The 18,633-nt window shown below is 37.7% G+C and overlaps 3 non-coding genes across 3 annotated transcripts; all 3 read left to right on the forward strand.

Annotated features, from left to right (window-relative positions):
• Positions 1-693: 693 nt before the first annotated feature.
• Positions 694-800, forward strand: LOC141716439 (small nucleolar RNA R71). Its single transcript, XR_012573149.1, has one exon. It is a non-coding gene; the product is annotated as a small nucleolar RNA R71 (small nucleolar RNA).
• Positions 801-6,221: 5,421 nt separating this feature from the next.
• LOC141715770 (small nucleolar RNA R71) lies at positions 6,222-6,328 on the forward strand. Its single transcript, XR_012572520.1, has one exon. It is a non-coding gene; the product is annotated as a small nucleolar RNA R71 (small nucleolar RNA).
• A 5,462-nt stretch (positions 6,329-11,790) lies between these two features.
• LOC141716254 (small nucleolar RNA R71) lies at positions 11,791-11,897 on the forward strand. The gene has a single exon (XR_012572971.1). It is a non-coding gene; the product is annotated as a small nucleolar RNA R71 (small nucleolar RNA).
• The last annotated feature ends 6,736 nt before the right edge of the window (positions 11,898-18,633 follow it).

Raw genomic sequence — 18,633 nt, forward strand, 5'->3', positions numbered from 1 at the left:
ATTTGCCCCATTTGGTCGTCTAGAGTCTTGATAGAAACATCCTGGTTTTGGTGTATAAGAGCCTGGTTTTTGCACATAAGCTTCAACTCCTCCAATTCAGATGTTTCTTTCGAAGATTGACCTGCATCATGAGTTTGTTATTGAAATTGGAGTTGTTGTGTTGGTGCAAATTGTTGTTGAAAACCAAGAGGGTTGAATTGTTTTTATGTAAACTGCTGGAACGGCTGTTGCATCACATTCTGATTGTTGCTCTATGTGAAGTTAGGATGATTCCAGTTGTCAGGATGATAAGTGTCTGGAACTGGTTGCTGTGACCTCTGAAAGTTGCTCACAAACTGAGTTGATTCAATATTTATAGCGCATTGCTCCGTCGCATGTGAACCTGCACACAGCTCACAAACTCTAGTTATCTGACTCGCACCATAGTTAACTAGAGAATCGATCTTCATAGACAATGCCCTTAGTTGAGCAGTGATAGCCATAGATGTATCCACTTCAAGAACTCCTGCTACCTTGCCCTGTGGCAATCTCTAGGTTTGATACTGATATTCATTAGCAGCCATCAGTTAAGTTAAATCATAAGCTTCCTCATAGCTCTTTGCAAATAGTGCTCCACCTGATGCTGCATCGAGCATGGGTCTTGACTGTGCTCCCAACCCATTATGGAAGTAATTAATGATCATCCAATCAGGAAATCCATGATGAGGACACTTCCTAAGCATCTCCTTGTAGCGCTCCCAAGCTTTACATAGAGATTCTCTCGTCTGCTGCATAAAATGAGTAATAGCGTTTCTGATTGCAGCTGTCTTTGCCATAAGGAAGAATTTAGTGAGAAACTTTTGAGCAAGATCTTCCCAAGTAGCAATCGAACCAGCTGGTAGAGAGTGTAACCAACTCTTAGCCTTGTCCCTCAGAGAGTATGGGAATAGTCCCAGCTTTACGGCATCTTCAGAAACACTGTTAAACTTGAAGGTGTCACAGATCTCAATGAAATCCCTAATGTGCATATTAGGATCTTCCGTTGGAGAACCCCCAAACCGGATTGAATTCTGCACCCATTGAATTATGCCAGGCTTGATCTCAAAGGTATTAGTTGTGATAGCTGGCCAGACAATGCTAGATTGAATGTCATTGACATTGGGTTGAGAAAAATCCATCAAGGCTTTCATTCATGCTGCTGGATCTCTCATTGTAATGAGTACCTGAAACATAAACAAATAAATCGTGAAAGAAAAAAAAATCCAAGTCAGTGAACTTTAACGACCACTGATGACAAGCACATAAACAAAATTAACACCGAGTCCCCGGCAGCGGCGCTAAAAACTTGTTGGGGGGAAAACAGGCGTTAAAATTCACGCAAGTATACACGTTCGCAAGTAGTTTAAGATATAAATCAGATTTGTTCCCACAGAGATCGGTTTAAGTTAAGTTCAATTTATGCACCTATGCAACTATGTTTGGTTATCGCTCAATGCTAAGACAAATAACAAGTTGAGATTGTTTATAACTAAGAATTAAACTAACAATTATAACTAAGAGAACAAGAATGGTTGAATTACTTACATGACAAATATGGGATCCTAACTTCATTAAATACATCATTCAATAGTCTTTTTGTTCTTAACCTTAGCATGTAATGGTGATGACACTAATCATATAACACAAAACTGATAAACGCCAACTTTCGTTGTACGAATACCCTACTACCAAGCATCCACAAAAGAGATAGAACTTGAATATACACCAATTATGCTTAGTCCTTAAACATAACGGTTTAATGCGCAAGTTATATATCGTGATTACATAGGGCAAGTAAGATGGTTAAAATTACCTACAAATCATGCATAACAAATACATGAACCTATGCTAGCATGGCTAAATCTCTATATTCACTTTCGCTTCAATAGAGATTAACATGCTATCTTATATGTTAACTACGCACATAAGGCGAATAAGCACAACCAATACTAGGTTATCATACAATCACCAGACACTAAGGTATCGAAACAATTTAACTAAAGAAATCCATAAATAAATCCGCTAGAACCCCATGATAATGATTGGTTCATAATCGAACTCATCATCACCATGGGTTCCAATGAAAGCATGATAAGAAACAATATAAGAGTACTAGGGTTCAAAGACAAATCGAAAAGAAGCATCCAAGTATCGCCTAAATCAAAGAAAACAAAAGCCTTCTTCTCCGTAGCCTTCTCATGCTCTTTAGGTCTTCTTATTGCTCTTTCAGGTCTCCTTGTTGTTAAAAACATCTTTTTATTGGTATATATAGGCTCTAGGATGATTAGGACTCTCAAAATCTTCAATTTCGATTAAAATCAGGATTCTGGGGCAGAAACCGAGCGCGAGCGCGCTGTTTTCAGGCATTGACGCGCTAAAATAGTGTTTTCAGCGGCACGGGCGAGCTGGTTCTGGTGCGACCGCGCTGGTTCTAGCGCGGCTGCGCTGACATCCTGGAAAAATTCTGATAATTCTTCTTTTGGCCATATCTTCAGTTCTGCTCGTCAGAATTAGGCGATTCAACTGCCCACGTGAAGCTAACGAGATTCTATAGAACTTGAAAATAGACTAGGCCTCCAATTCTGATCTGTTTTAGGATAATTCTTTGAAAATCTTCTTTCTTCCTTTAACTGATGCCTGAAATGCAATAAAACAAGAACACATCAAAAATACCAACAACTTGAGTCCAAAACACCAACTTAAGCTCGTAATGAAGCGTTCCAAGTATATATAAAATCCACTTATCACACCCCCAAACTTGAATCGATGCTTGTCCTCAAGCATAAACAGACTCAAAACTACAAAATAAACCTAATGCATGAATGCAACTACGAGAATGCAACTAAATGATAATGCAATCGATCCCCTTAGAATAACCATAAACAAATGAATAAGCCAATATCTCTAAGAATACAATGACTCAAAACAGAGCTCAAATAAATCCCATAAACCAACTCACAAACCAGAAACGTCCATGTGTGGATGCTTAACAGATATACTCTCGACACTAGATCAATAACCATAACTTATCTTTCATCAAAATAATCATAAGTTTATAACTAGAATAAAAGTTAAACGCATAATGACTCCAACACCTCCTTTCTACTAGAATTATAGAAGGATTCATGCTATTATTGATCACATAATAAAGATGCTTACTTGATCGTGCAATGAATGAGGTCCCAAAAGACTTATGCAATAATACCCATGTAGCGAGCGTTAGGTTAGCGGATCCCATCCTATAAAAGCCTTAGGTCACTAGGAAAAAAGTCCCTAGAACTTAATAACTCGAGTATTAAAGAGCTCACTCTTGATCAATTATGCATAACACATATTTTTTTTTCTTTTCTTTCCTTTTTTCTCTTTTTTTTCTTTCTTTTTTTAACAATTTTTGAATGAGTGCGTTTCGCTCCATCTCATTCAACCCTAGACTACGCATAAAAATATGATTCGGCTAGTAGCCATTTAAAGCCTAGCCTTACACAACTAGCAATGAAATCCAAGTTTTTCTCCAAATTAAAAAAATCAGTATTTTTACGTCATTACGAGAATATCACAAATTCTAAATATAACGAAGTGATTAAATATCAACTAATGAACAAGCATAATTATGATCTAGATCAAAAGCAATCCTATAAGACTTTGTGAAAATATTTGTTACTGGCATGCAAATCAATTCATTAGGACTTAAACATCCCTCTATTCATCATCACTACACTCACATCAACATCAACCAATCAATCAGATATAGCTCAACTTAAGGGATCATGCTAAATATGCATGCAAATGCAACTATATGAAATCACATAAAAAAACAGACAAATATGTCTTATATGAACAATCATGCAACACTTCGAATGAAATACAACTATATGTAACATTAATCTATATGAACTATATGGACACACACAAACTAATATTTACATTATCACCCCAAAACTTAAAATTTTCAATGTCCTCATTGAAGGTAATAATAAGGATTTCAGGCATACCTAGTCGTCAAAAAGATCACCCTCCTCGGGTGGAGGATCAGGTGGCCAATCAACCTCGACACCAGTGTCTTGGAAAGTAGTGCCCAAAGCCTATGTCAAATCTGCAGCAAAATGATGATGAATGTCGTGCATGGCCTCCATACACCTAGTTACTCGCCTGTACTGCTCATCACTAACACCAGTCCTATAAACTACCTGCTGAACATGAGAAGAACCCTTTGTAGGCACTGGAGGATTCGTTCGGTTACCCTCTACATCATCAAAAATATATCCCTAGCCCTTATCATGGGGTGTACCTAAGAATGCATAACTCTAGTGATCTGGTAGTGGGTGAAGCTCAAGTGTGGAAATATCTTCAATAGACGGCTCGAGATGTTCCTGAGAAATTTTCAGCTCTTCTAACCCAAGAGAATTGAATGGCATATCCAACTTCCTCTTCCACGAAGGAGCATTCATAACCTGCAGCTGCCCTGCTCCTTCTTCCTTTTCAATAACTGATTCCCCTATTAAAGATCTCTCTAAGGTATCTGACTTTGGTAATTGCTCAAGCTCCGAATTCCCGACAGAGTCGACCCACTTTTCTTTTAAAGCATTCTTCTTTAGTTGTGGGTAACTTTATTCCTTTGAACACATTAAAAGTGACGTGAACCTGAACCTTCATCGTAAGCTCTCCTTTTTGCACATCGATCATAGTTCGGCCTGTAGCCAAGAATGGTCTTACCAAAATGATGGGAATCTTCTTATCTTCCTCAAAATCTAGAATTACAAAATCAGCAGGGAAGATGAGTTTATCCACCTTGACCAAGACATCCTCCACTATACCTCGTAGATAAGCGATGAAATGATCAGCTAGTTGCAATGACATGTATGTCGGTTTTAGATCATGTAGACCAAGCGTTTTGAAGATAGATAAGGGCAACAGATTGATGCGAGCTCCTAAATCACTTAAACACTTGTCGAACGACAAGTTTCCGATGGTGCAAGGAATAGTGAAGCTTCGAAGATCTTAAAGCTTCGGAGGTAACTTCTGTTACAACACAACGCTACATTCCTCCGTAAGAGCAACGGTCTCTAAGTCATCGAGCTTCATTTTATGAGGGAGAATACCTTTCATAAACCTCGTATAGCTAGGCATCTGTTCAAGAGCTTCAGTGAAAGGTATGTGATATGAAGTTTCTTGAACACCTCCAGAAACTTAGCAAATTTCTGCAGCCTCTTAGGAAAAGGAGGTGGAGGATAAACCTGTTCTCCCCTATATTACTCTCAGGAGGAGTGTGTTCCAAAGTTTTCTTCCTTGGTTCCACCTCGGCATCCTTCAGCACTTCTTCTTTAGCCACAACTTAATTTTCTGAAACTTGAGATTTTCAAGGCTCTTCGTCTTACAGAATTTTGGGGCTTGTGACCTTTCCAGACCTCAAGATGATGGCGTTTATATGTTCTTCAACTTCCCTTTTTCCTGGATTGGCTTCTGTATCACTAGGAAGCATTCTTGGTGGTCGATTCAATAAGGCGTTAGCAATTTGCCATATTTGGTCCTCCAGAGTCTTGACAGAAATAACCTGGTTTTGGCATATAAGAGCCTGGTTTTTGCACATAAGCCTCAACTCCTCCAATTCAGATTTTTCATTCGAAGATTGACCAGCATCATGAGTTTGTTGTTGAAGTTGAAGTTGTTGTCTTGGTGCAAATTTTTGTTGAAAACCAGGAGGGTTGAATTTTTTTTCTCCAAACTGCTGGAATGGCTGTTGCATCGCATTCTGATTGTTGCTCCAGCTGAAGTTAGGATGATTCCAGTTGTCAAGATGATAAGTGTCTGGAACTGGTTGCTGTGACCTCTGAAAGTTGCTCACAAACTGAGCTGATTCACTATTTATATCGCATTGCTCCGTTGCATGCAAACCTGCACACAGCTCTTAAACTCTAGTTATCTAAATAACACCATAGTTAGCTAGAGAATCGATCTTCATAGACAACGCCCTTAGTTGAGCAGTTATAGTCGTAGCTGTATCCACTTCAAGAACTCCTGCTACCTTGCCCTGTGGAAATCTCTGGGTTGGATACTGATATTCATTAGCAGCCATCAGTTCAATTAGATCATAAGCTTCCTCATAGCTCTTTTCCCATAGTGCTCCACCTGATGCTGCATCGAGCATTGGTCTTGACTGTGCTCCCAACCTATTATGAAAGCAATTAATGATCATCCAATCAGGTATTCCATGATGAGGACACTTCCTAAGCATCTCCTTGTAGGGCTCCCAAGCTTCACATAGAGATTCTCCCGTTTGCTGCACAAATTGAGTAATAGCGTTTCTGATTGCAACTGTCTTCTCCATAGGGAAGAATTTAGTGATAAATTTTTGAGCAAGATCTTCCCAAGTAGCAATCGAACCAGCTGGTAGAGAGTGTAAACAACTCTTAGCCTTGTCCCTCAAAGAGAATGGGAATAGTTCCAGCTTCACGGCATCTTCAGAAACACCGTTGAACTTGAAGGTGTCGCAGATCTCAATGAAATCCCTAATGTGCATATTGGTATCTTCCGTTGGAGAACCCTCAAACTGGATTGAATTCTGCACCCATTGAATTATTCCAGGCTTGATCTTAAAGTTATTAGCTGTGATAGCTGGTCTGACAATGCTAGATTGAATATCATTGATCTTGGGTTGAGAAAAATCCATCAAGGCTTTCATTCATACTGCTGGATCTCCCATTATAATGAGTACCTAAAACACAAACAAATAAATCGTGAAAGAAAAAAAATCCGAGTCAGTGGACTTTAACGACCACTGATGACAAGCACTTAAATAAAATTAATATCGAGTCCCCGACAGCGGTGCCAAAAACTTGTTAGGGTGAAAACACGCGTTAAAATTGACGCAAGTATACAAGTTCGCAAGTAGTATAAGATATAAATCAGATTTGTTCCCATAGAGACCGGTTTAGGTTAAGTTCAATTTATGCACCTATGCAACAATATATGGTTATCGCTCAATGCTAAGACAAATAACAAGTTGAGATTGTTTATAACTAAGAATTAAACTAACAATTATAACTAAGAGAACAAGAATGGTTGAATTACTTATATGACAAATATGGGATCCTAACTTCATTAAATACATCATTCAATAGCGTTTTTGTTCTTAACCTTAGCATGTAATGGTGATGACACTAATCAGATAACACAAAACTGATAAACGCCAACTTTCGTTGTACGAATACCCTACTACCAAGCATCCATAAAAGGGATAAAAGTTGAATAAACACCAATTATGCTTAGTCCTTATATGTCTATAAGAATTGAAAATATAACGGTTTAATGCGCAAGTTATCTATCGTGATTACATAGGGCAAGTAAGATGGTTAAAATTACCTACAAATCATGCATAACAAATACATGAACCTATGCTAGCATGGCTAAATCTCTATATTCACTTTCGCTTCAATAGAGATTAACATGCTATCCTATATGTTAGCTACGCACATAAGACGAATAAGCACAACCAATACTAGGTTATCATACAATCACCACACACAAAGGTATCGAAACAATTTAACTAAAGAAATCCATAAATAAATCCGCTAGAACCCCATGATAACGACTAGTTCATAATCGAACTCATCATCACCATGGGTTCCAATGAAAGCATGATAATAAACAATAAAAGAATACTAGGGTTCAAAGACAAATCGAAAATAAGAATCCAAGTATTGCCTAAATCAAAGAAAATAAAAGTCTTCTTCTCCGTAGCTTTCTCGTGCTCTTTAGGTCTTCTTATTGCTCTCCCAGGTCTCCTTGTTGTTAAAAATATCTTTTTATTGGTATATATAGGCTCCAGGATGACCAGGACTCTCAAAATCTTCATTTCGATTAAAATTAGGATTCTGGGGCAGAAATCGGGAACGAGCGAGCTATTTTCGGGCGCGACCGCGCTAAAATAGTGTTTTCAGCTGTGCGGGCGTGCTGGTTTTGGCGCGACCCCGCTGGTTCTAGCGCGGCCGTGCTGACATTCTGGAAAAATCTATCAATTCTTATTTTGGCCATATCTTGAGTTCTGCTCGTCAGAATTAGGTGATTCAACTACCCACGCGAAGCTAACGAGATTCTCTAGAACTTCAAAATAGCCTAGGCTTCCAATTATGATCTTTTTTTTAGGATAATTCTTTGAAAAGCTTCTTTCTTCCTTTAACTGATGCCTGGAATGCAATAAAATAAAAACACATCAAAAATACCAACAACTTGAGTCAAAAACACCAACTTAAGCTCATAATGAAGCGTTATAAGTAGATATAAAATCCACTTATCACACCCCCAAACTTGAATCAATGCTTGTCCTCAAGCATAAACAGACTCAAAACTACAAAATAAACCTAATACATGAATGTAACTACGAGAATGCAACTAAATGATAATGCAATCGATCCCCTCAGAATAACCATAATCAAATGAATAAGCCAATGTCTCTAAGAATGCAATGACTCAAAACAGAGCTCGAATAAATACCGCAAACCAACTCACAAACCAGAAACGTGCGTGTGTGGATGCTTACCAGATATACTCTCGATACTAGATCAATAACCATAAATTATCTTTCATAAAAACAATCACAAGTTTATAACTAGAATAAATATTAAACACATAATGAGTCACAACACCTCCTTTCTAATAGAGTTATAGAAAGATTCATGCTATTATTGAACACATAATAAAGATGCTTACTTGACTATGCAATGAATGAGGTCCCAAAAGACTTATGCAATAATACCCATGTAGCGAGCGTTAGGTTAGCGGATCCCAGACTATAAAAGCCTTAGGTCACTAGGCACAAAGTCCCCTAGAACTTAATAACTCGAGTATTAAAGAGCTCAATCTTGATCAATTATGCATAACACATATTTTATTTATTTTCTTTCTTTTTTTTCTCTTTTTTTATTCTTTCTTTTTTTTCAACAATTTCTGAATGAGTGTGTTTCGCTCCATCTCATTCAACCCTAGACTACTCATAAAAATATGATTCGGCTAGTAGCCATTTGAAGCCTAGCCTTACACAACTAGCAATGAAATCCAAGTTTTTCTCCAGATAAAAAAATCAGTATTTTTACGTCATTACAAGAATATCACAAATTCTAAATATAACCAAGTGATTAAATATCAACTAATAAACAAGCATAATTATGATCTAGATCAAAAGCAATCCTATAAGACTTTGTGAAAATAATTGTTTTTGGCATGCAAATCAATTCATTAGGACTTAAATATCCCTCTATTCGTCATCACTACACTCACATCAACATCAACCAATCAATCGGATATAGCTCAACTTAAGGGATCATGCTAAATATGCATGCAAATGCAACTATATGAAATCATATAAAAAAACAAATATGTCCTATATGAACAATCATGCAACACTACGAATGAAATAAAACTATATGCAACATAAATCTATATGAACTATATGGACACACACAAACTAATTGTGACATTAGAACCCCCAAACTTAAAATTTTCAATGTCCTCATTGAAGGTAATAATAAGGATTTCAGGCATAGCTAGTCGTCGGAAAGATCACCCTCCTCGGGTGGAGGATCAGGTGGCCTATCAACCTCGACACCAGTGGCTCGGAAAATAGTGCCCAAATCCTGTGTCAAATTTGCAGCAAAATGACGGTGAATGTCGTGCATGGCCTCCATACGCCTAGTTACTCACCTGTACTGCTCATCACCAATACCAGTCCTATCAACTACTTGCTGAACATGAGAAGAACCCTCTGTAGGCATTGGAGGACTCGTTCGGCTACCCTCTATATCATCAAAAATATATCCCAAGCCTTTATCATGAGGTGCACCTAAGAATGCATAACTCAAGTGATCTGGTAGTGGGTGAAGCTCAAGTGTGGAAACGTCTTCAATAAACGGCTCGAGACGTTCCTGAGAAATTTTCAGCTCTTATAAACCAAGAGAATCGAATGGCATATCCAACTTCCTCTTCCACAGAGGAGCATTCAGAACCTGCAGTTGCCCTGCTCCTTCTTCCTTTTCAATAACTGATTCCCCTATTAAGGATCTCTCTAAGGTATCTGACTTTGGCAATTGCTCAAGCTCCGAATTCCCGACAGAGTCGACCCATTCTACTTTAAAGCACTCCTCTTTAGCTGTGGGTAACTTTATTGCTTTGAACACATTAAAAGTGACCTTCTGATCTTGAACCTTCATCGTAAGCTCTCATTTTTGCATATCGATCATAGTTCGGCCTGTAGCCAAGAATGGTCTTCCCAAGATGATGCGAATCTTCTTTTCTTCCTCAAAATCTAGAATTACAAAATCAGCAAAGAAGACGAGTTTATCCACCTTGACCATGACATCCTCCACTATACCTCGTGGATAAGCGATGGAATGATCAGCTAGTTGCAATGACATGTATGTTGGTTTTGGATCAGGTAGACCAAGCTTCTTGAAGATAAATAAGGGCATCTGATTGATGCTAGATCCTAAATCACTTAAACACTTGTCAAACGACAAGTTTTCGATGGTGCAAGAAATAGTGAAGCTTCAGGGATCTTAAAGTTTCGGTGGCAACTTCTGTTGCAGCACAGCACTGCATTCCTCCGTAAGAGCAATGATCTCTAAGGCATCGAGCATCACTTTCCGATAAAGAATACCTTTCATAAACCTCGCATAGCTAGGCATCTGTTCAAGAGCTTCAACGGAAAGTATGTTGATATTAAGTTTCTTGAACACCACCAGAAACTTAGCAAATTGCTTATCCAACTTCTGCTTCTGCAGCCTCTTAGGAAAAGGAGGTGGAGAATAGACCTGCTTCTCCCCTGTATTACTCTCAGGAGGAGTGTGTTCCACAGTTTTCTTCATTGGTTCCACCTCGGCATCCTTCAGCAGTTTTTCTTCAGCCACAACTTCATTTTCTGAAACTTTAGATTTTTCAGGCTCTTCGTCTAGCTGAATTTTGGGGCTTGCGACCTTTCCAGACCTCAAGGTGATGGCGTTCACCTGTTCTTCAACTTCCCTTTTGCCTGGATTGGCTTCTGTATCACTAGGAAGCATTCCTGGTGGTCGATTCAATAAGGCGTTAGAAATTTGCCCTATTTGGTCCTCCAGACTCTTGATAGAAATAGCCTGGTTTTGGCATATAAGAGCCTGGTTTTTCCACATAAGCCTCAACTCCTCCAATTCAGATTTTTCATTCGAAGATTGACCTGCATCATGAGTTTGTTGTTGAAGTTGAAGTTGTTGTCTTGGTGCAAATTGTTGCTGAAAACAAGGAGGGTTGAATTGTTTTTCTCCAAACTGCTGGAACGGTTGTTGCATCGCATTCTGATTGTTGCTCCAGCTGAAGTTAGGATGATTCCAGTTGTCAGGATGATAAGTGTCTGGAACTGGTTGCCGTGACCTCTGAAATTTGCTTACAAACTGAGTCGATTCACTATTTATAGCTCATTGCTCCGTCGCATGCGAACCTGCACACAGCTCTCAAACTCTAGTTATCTGATTAGCTCCATAGTTAGACATAGAATCGATCTTCATAGGCAATGCCCTTAGTTGAGCAGTGATAGCCGTAGCTGTATCCACTTCAAGAACTCCTCATACCTTGCCCTTTGGAAATCTCTCGGTTGGATACTGATATTCATTAGCAACCATCAGTTCAATTAGATCATAAGCTTCCTCATAGCTCTTTTCCTATAGTGTTCCACCTGATGCTGCATCGAGCATGAGTCTTGAATGTACTCCCAACCCATTATAGAAGAAATTAATGATCATCCAATCAGGCATTCCATGATGAGGACACTTCCTAAGCATCTCCTTGTAGCACTCCCAAACTTCACATAGAGATTCTCCTGTTTGCTGCACAAATTGAGTAATAACGTTTCCGATTGCAGCTGTCTTTGCCATAGGGAATAATTTAGTGAGAAAATTTTTGAGCAAGATCTTCCCAAGTAGCAATTGAACCAACTGGTAGAGAGTGTAACCAGCTCTTAGCCTTGTCCCTTAGAGAGAATGGGAATAGTCTCAGCTTCTCGGCATCTTCAGAAACACCGTTGAACTTGAAGTTGTCACAGATCTTAATGAAATCCCCGATGTGCATATTGGGATCTTCCGTTGGAGAACCCCCAAACTAGATTGAATTTTGCACCCATTGAATTATGCCAAGATTGATCTCAAAGGTATTAGCTGTGATAGCTGGCCTGACAATGCTAGATTGAATGTCATTGATCTTGGGTTGAGAAAAATCCATCAAGGCTTTCGTTCGTGCTGCTGGGTCTCCCATTGTAATTAGTACCTAAAACACAAACAAATAAACCGTGAAAGAAAAAAAATCCGATTCAGTGAACTTTAACGACCACTGATGATAAGAACATAAACAAAATTAACACCGAGTCCCCGGCAGCGGTGCCAAAAACTTGTTAGGGCGAAAACACACGCTAAAATTTACGCAAGTATACGCGTTGGCAAGTAGTATAAGATATAAATCAAATTCGTTCCCATAGAGACCGGTTTAGGTTAAGTTCAATTTATGCACTTATGCAACAATGTATGGTTATCTCTTAATGCTATGACAAATAACAAGTTAAGATTGTTTATAACTAAGAATTAAACTAACAATTATAACTAAGAGAACAAGAATGGTTGAATTACTTATATGACAAATATGGGATCCTAACTTCATTAAATACATCATTCAATAGATGTTTTGTTCTTAACTTTAGCATGTAATGGTGATGACACTAATCAGATAACACAAAACTGATAAACGCCAACTTTCGTTGTACGAATACCCTACTACCAAGCATCCACAAAAGAGATAAAACTTGAATAGACACCAATTATGCTTAGTCCTTATATGTCTATAAGAATTAAAAACATAACGGTTTAATGTGCAAATTATCTATCGTGATTACATAGGGAAAGTAAGATGGTTAAAATTACCTACGAATCATGCATAACAAATACATGAACCTATGCTAGCATGGCTAAATCTCTATATTCACTTTTGCTTCAATAGAGATTAACATGATATCTTATATGTTAGCTACGCACATAAGATGAATAAGCAGAACCAATACTGGATTATCATACAATCACCACACACTAAGGTATCAAAACAATTTAACTTAAGAAATCCCTAAATAAATCTGCTAGAACCCCATGATAACGATTAGTTTATAATCGAACTCATCATCACCATGGGTTCCAATAAAAGCATGATAATAAACAATATAAGAGTACTAGGGTTCAAAGATAAATCGAAAACAAGCATCCAAGTATCGCCTAGATAAAAGAAAACAAAAGTCTTCTTCTCCGTAGCCTTCTCGTGCTCTTTAGGTCTTCTTATTGCTCTCCCAGGTCTCCTTGTTCTTATAGGCTCCAGGATGACCAGGACTCTCAAAATTTTCAATTTCGATTAAAATCAGGATTCTAGGGCACAAACCGGTCGCAGGAGCGCTGTTTTCGGGCGCGGCCGCGCGGAAATAGTGTTTTAGCGGCGCAGGCGAGCTGGTTCTGGCGCGGCCGCGCTGACATTCTGGAAAAATTCTGACAATTCTTCTTTTGGCCATATCTTGAGTTCTGCTCGTCAGAATTAGGCGATTCAACTGCCCACGCGAAGCTAACAAGATTCTATACAACTTGAGAATAGCCTAGGCTTCCAATTCTGATCATTTTTCAGGATAATTCTTTGAAAAACTTATTTCTTCCTTTAACTGATGTTTGAAATGCAATAACAGAAAAACACATCAAAAATACCAACAACTTGAGTCCAAAACACCAACTTAAGCTTGTAATGAAGCGTTCCAAGTAGATATAAAATCCACTTATCAGTGCCCAAGAATTGTGTGAGAGGGAATATGAGACTGATCATGACTATTCAATCCGACTTAAAGTATAAGAAGAACAAGAAAATTGAAGATGAAGAAACGATCAGGATCCTTGAAAGGTATCTTGTGAATGATGACACCATGTTTCCACCCACTCAGTTCAATCTAAGAAATGACAAGGATGATGATGAGCAGAAGCATGATGAACAAAAACCTTCTAGCTCAAATCCAAGTCAATCATCAAAAGCAACTGGTAGCAAGAATAAGAAGCATGATGATACGAAGGATGGTGACAAGAAAAGAGGAGAAGAAAGGAGAAGCAAGAAAAAGCAAGATGGCTCGGAACCACAACAAACCCTAAAAATCCAAACAAATAAAGCTCAACCTTCAAAGCCAACAAACTCATACACTGAATCACTTCCAACCTCTAAGCCTAAATTCCTATACAAACAGACTTCCAACACTTTCCTAAAATTACCAATCACCTCAAACCAAACAGTTCTCAAGAAAATCACAAACCTACCTTCTGTCAAACCATCATTCAAAACTCACTACAAGTCTGTTGGGAGGAAACCTAAGAAAGCCAAGCATACTGAAAAAGTTTAAGTTACTGAGAGGGCCATCTGGAATTGTTTCAAGCAAAGTAATTTTCTACCTTTAAATTGGTGCATCTCAGATGGAGATTGTTTTCAACAACTAGCTGAGGAAATAGTTAAAGTCTGGGTTGTAATTCTAAGGGAAGTAAGAATCTACTATGAAGATGGGTCCTTCATATTTCTTGGCAGCAACTTAATGGATAATTTCTCTCCCACAGAAATTAAGAGAATGATAAGCTTACTAAAGGATAAGGATACTGCTACAAGAGCATGGATATCTGTTTTAGATGAATGGTTGATTACAAGAGAGGAAAGAAGAGCAAAAAATAAAGCTGAATATGAGGAGATGAAGAGGAAATATGATGAGGAGATTGAAATGTATATTAAAAGATCAGAAGAACTCAAGGCAAAAGGAATGAGTAGAATTTCCAAGGATGGAAGATTTCTAAATGTAAAAGCTAGCTCATTCTCAAAGTTCAGGATTGAGATGTTAGATGGTTATCCAAAGCAAGACAGACTCAAACTTGTGGAAGCTCTAACAGGGACTCCAATCATAGAAGAACTTGAAATTCTTTCATATCTAAAGGATCTCATTAGAGAAGAATCAAAAGTTCTAGTCTTTGTCTGATATATGTAACTGTTTAAACTCAAGAGATCTCCTGATGTATAAATGATGTATTTGTGTCAACTTTATGTATTAGTCTAATTTTCCATTGTAGCTTGGGGTTAGTCTTGTTAACAGGCATGAATTGCTGATAAGTAATCTTCTCACAAATTGGGGGAGATTGTTGTGCAAGACATGCCTGCACTATAACAAGACTAAGTCAAATTGACAACCCTAAGTAAGTTATATTGTAATCTAAGTTTGCATTTTGTATTATATCACTTAAGTCTGTAAAAATGTTCAAGAGCAGACTGAAGTCTTTTGCTGTAAACGGTATCAGGCCTAAGAATTCTATCTGGAAGAAGATCAAGAAGATCATGCCTCAGAAGAATTATGAAGAAGCTTGGAGTTGAATAAATCTGTTTTGAGAAAAATGTTCTAAGTCAAGATCTCTACAAGTCACTAATTAAGTGTTATAGAGAAGTCATTCAAGAACTCCAGAATGACTTATAGAGAAGTCAGGAAAGCTACTAGAGAACTCAGAGATATTAATAAGCCAAACTGAAGATGTGAAGATTGAAGATATCGATAAGTCACTTCACTATAGAACTCTAGAGATATCGATAAGTCAAAATATCACTAGAGATCTCTGAGACATCGATAAGTCAAAATATCACTAGAGATCTCTGAGATATCGACAAGTCAAATTATCACTAGAGATCTCTGAGATATCGATAAGTCTATTTGCCACTAGAGAACTCAGAGATATCGATAAGCCAAAGTGAAGACATGAAGACAAGAGATCTCGACAAACCAAATTCTCTTATAGAGAACTCAGAGACTTCGATAAGTCAAAACAACTATAGAGTGATTAGAGATCTCGATAAGCCAATATTTATCGAGATGTCAAGTTTTCTATATACCAAACTGGAGATCTCAAGATAAATTCAAAGTAAAAAGTGCAGATCAGTTCAATATCCAAGATTAACAATCAACAAAAAATCCAATCAGTTGGATTGGACAAGTCTACAAAAAGCAGCTTGAAGAGTACAAGATCAAAGGCCAAGATTAACTGGCAAAGTAAAGTCATAGGCGTGCAAGATTAGCAAAGATACACTAAGCCACAAATAGAAAGATTTGATTATCCAAAAATAGGACTTAGTACATGCTATTACATACTGTGTAATAACCAGTGTTTACTATTCTATAAAGAAAACACTGGATGCTTTGTTAGCTGTAACAACTTAGATAAGAAAAATCTTGTATTCTCTCAAGAAAGAAGCTAAGCTCTTTATCAACAAAGAGCCTAGAAATTTTGTAGAAAACATGCTTAATTTTTAATATAAAATTAAATGAGTTTTGAAAGATCTGTGTTCACTGTTCTTGCTTGGTTAATTTCAGTATTAACACATTTCACTACAAGATTTAATTTACTCTGTTCACCACCTTAAACAATTCAAGAAAAGTAGAAAACAATAAAACACATTCACCCCCCTCTGTGTGTGATTTATTATCTAACAGCCTGGAAGTATGGTCGTAACTTCCTCTAGTCTGTTATCAGGGTAAGTACAAAGTAGTGGAGTAGTTCAATTTTACTTTGCGGAGCACCTTGCTCATATACTAGATAGGTTTTTGAACCTTCTATTCTTCTTGACCTAAGACGTCACTCACTGCTTGTTCAGAAATCGTAAGGTATAGGTACAGAATATTCTCCGGATCTTGTTTGGCCAACAACAGGCTTCATTCATGCATTTTTTCAGCTATTCAAAGTGCTCTTGGCTTTCAGCGGTCTGCTCAAAATTCTTTACCCTCTTCAGAGTTTTGAAAAAGGGCAGACATTTATCTCATGACTTGGAGATGAATCTTTCCAAAGTCGCAGTTCTCCTCATCCCTTATGGAGTGTGGTGGCTTCATATCGAGGATGACCTTGATCTTTTTGGGGTTTTCCTCGATTCCTCTCTTCGAGATCATATGACCCAAAAAGTTTCCAGACCCAACGCCAAAGGCGCACCTGGCGGGGTTTAACATTATCTTGAGGTGCCTCGGCACTTCAAATACCTCTCTAATATGATCAATATGGTCTGCCTTATCTAGGCTTTTGACTAACATGTCATCAACATAGACCTCCATGGTTTTCCCAATTATATGGGCGAATATTTTATTCTCCAATCTTTGAGTGGCTCCTGCATTCTTTAGTTCAAAAGCCATTTCAAGATAATAAAAGACACCAAAGTTAGTTATGAAAGATACCTTGTGGGTGTCATCTTTGTGCATTTTAACCACTGAAGCCATCCATGAATATTAGCATCTTGTGTCCAGTTTGTGGCATCGATCAGGGTATCAATCCTTGGTAGGGGTAGCAGTTATTTGGATATGCATTATTCAGATTAATGAAGTCAATGCACATCCTCTACTTCCCATTGGCTTTCTTGACCATCATAGGGTTCGCCAACCATTCGGGAAATTGTACTTCCTCAATGAATCCAGCTACTAGACGCTTCTTGCCTATTAGGGGCATATGTTCTTTTCTTTCTTTTTAATAGTATTTCGAGTCGGATTGATGTTCAACTTATGAGTTATAAGGTTAGGGTCAATACCAGGTATGTCAGCTAATGTTGGATCAAACACATCACCGTTCTCTTGCAAGAACTTGATCAGTCGGCCTTTTAAGGTCTTTTCAAAAGATGCTCCAATGTATGTGACCTTATGTTAGGGCTGAACATGCGCTAATATTTACGCAAGTATACGCGATCGCAAGTAATACATAATTATTTCTGGTTTGTTCCCACAAGGACTGGTTTAGGTTAACTTTAATCAATGTATATATGCAACAATAGTATGGTTATTATCCAATGCTAAGATGAATAACAAATTAAAGTTGTTTATAACTAAGATTAACTAAGGGATTATACTAAAGAACATTAACTAGGAGATTGAAGAGGGTTGAATACTATATGACAAACATGGGATTCTAACTTCATTAAATACTTCATTCAATAGCCTTTTCATTCTTAACCTTAGCATGCAATTGTGATGACACTAATCAGATAACACGAAACCGATATACGCCAACTTTCGTTGTACGAATACCATACTACCAGACATCCACAAAAGAGATAGAAATTGAATAGACACCAATTATATTGAGACCCTATATGTCTATATAATTTGACAACATAACGGTTTAATGCACACGTAATCTATCATGATTATATAGGGCAAGTAAGATGGTTAAAATTACCTACGAATCATGCATTACAAATATCTGAACCTATGCCATCATGGCAAGTTCTAAACCCTTAAATTCACTTTTGCTTCATTAAAGATTAACACGCTATCTTATAAGTTCACGACGCTCATAAGACGAATAAGCACAACCGATACTAGGATATCATACAATCACCACACACTAAGGCATCAAAATGAATTAACTAAAGAAATTCATAAATAAATCCACTAGAACCCCACGATAACGATTAGCCCATAATCGGATTCATCATCAACGTGGGTTCCGATGAAAGCATGGTATAATAAACGTAGTCTTTATACTGAATAAATAATAAACCAAGTATGAAACAAGAGTATAGGTTCACAAGCAA

This window comes from Apium graveolens, chromosome 3 (assembly GCF_009905375.1).
Source record: "Apium graveolens cultivar Ventura chromosome 3, ASM990537v1, whole genome shotgun sequence".
NCBI lineage: Eukaryota > Viridiplantae > Streptophyta > Magnoliopsida > Apiales > Apiaceae > Apium > Apium graveolens.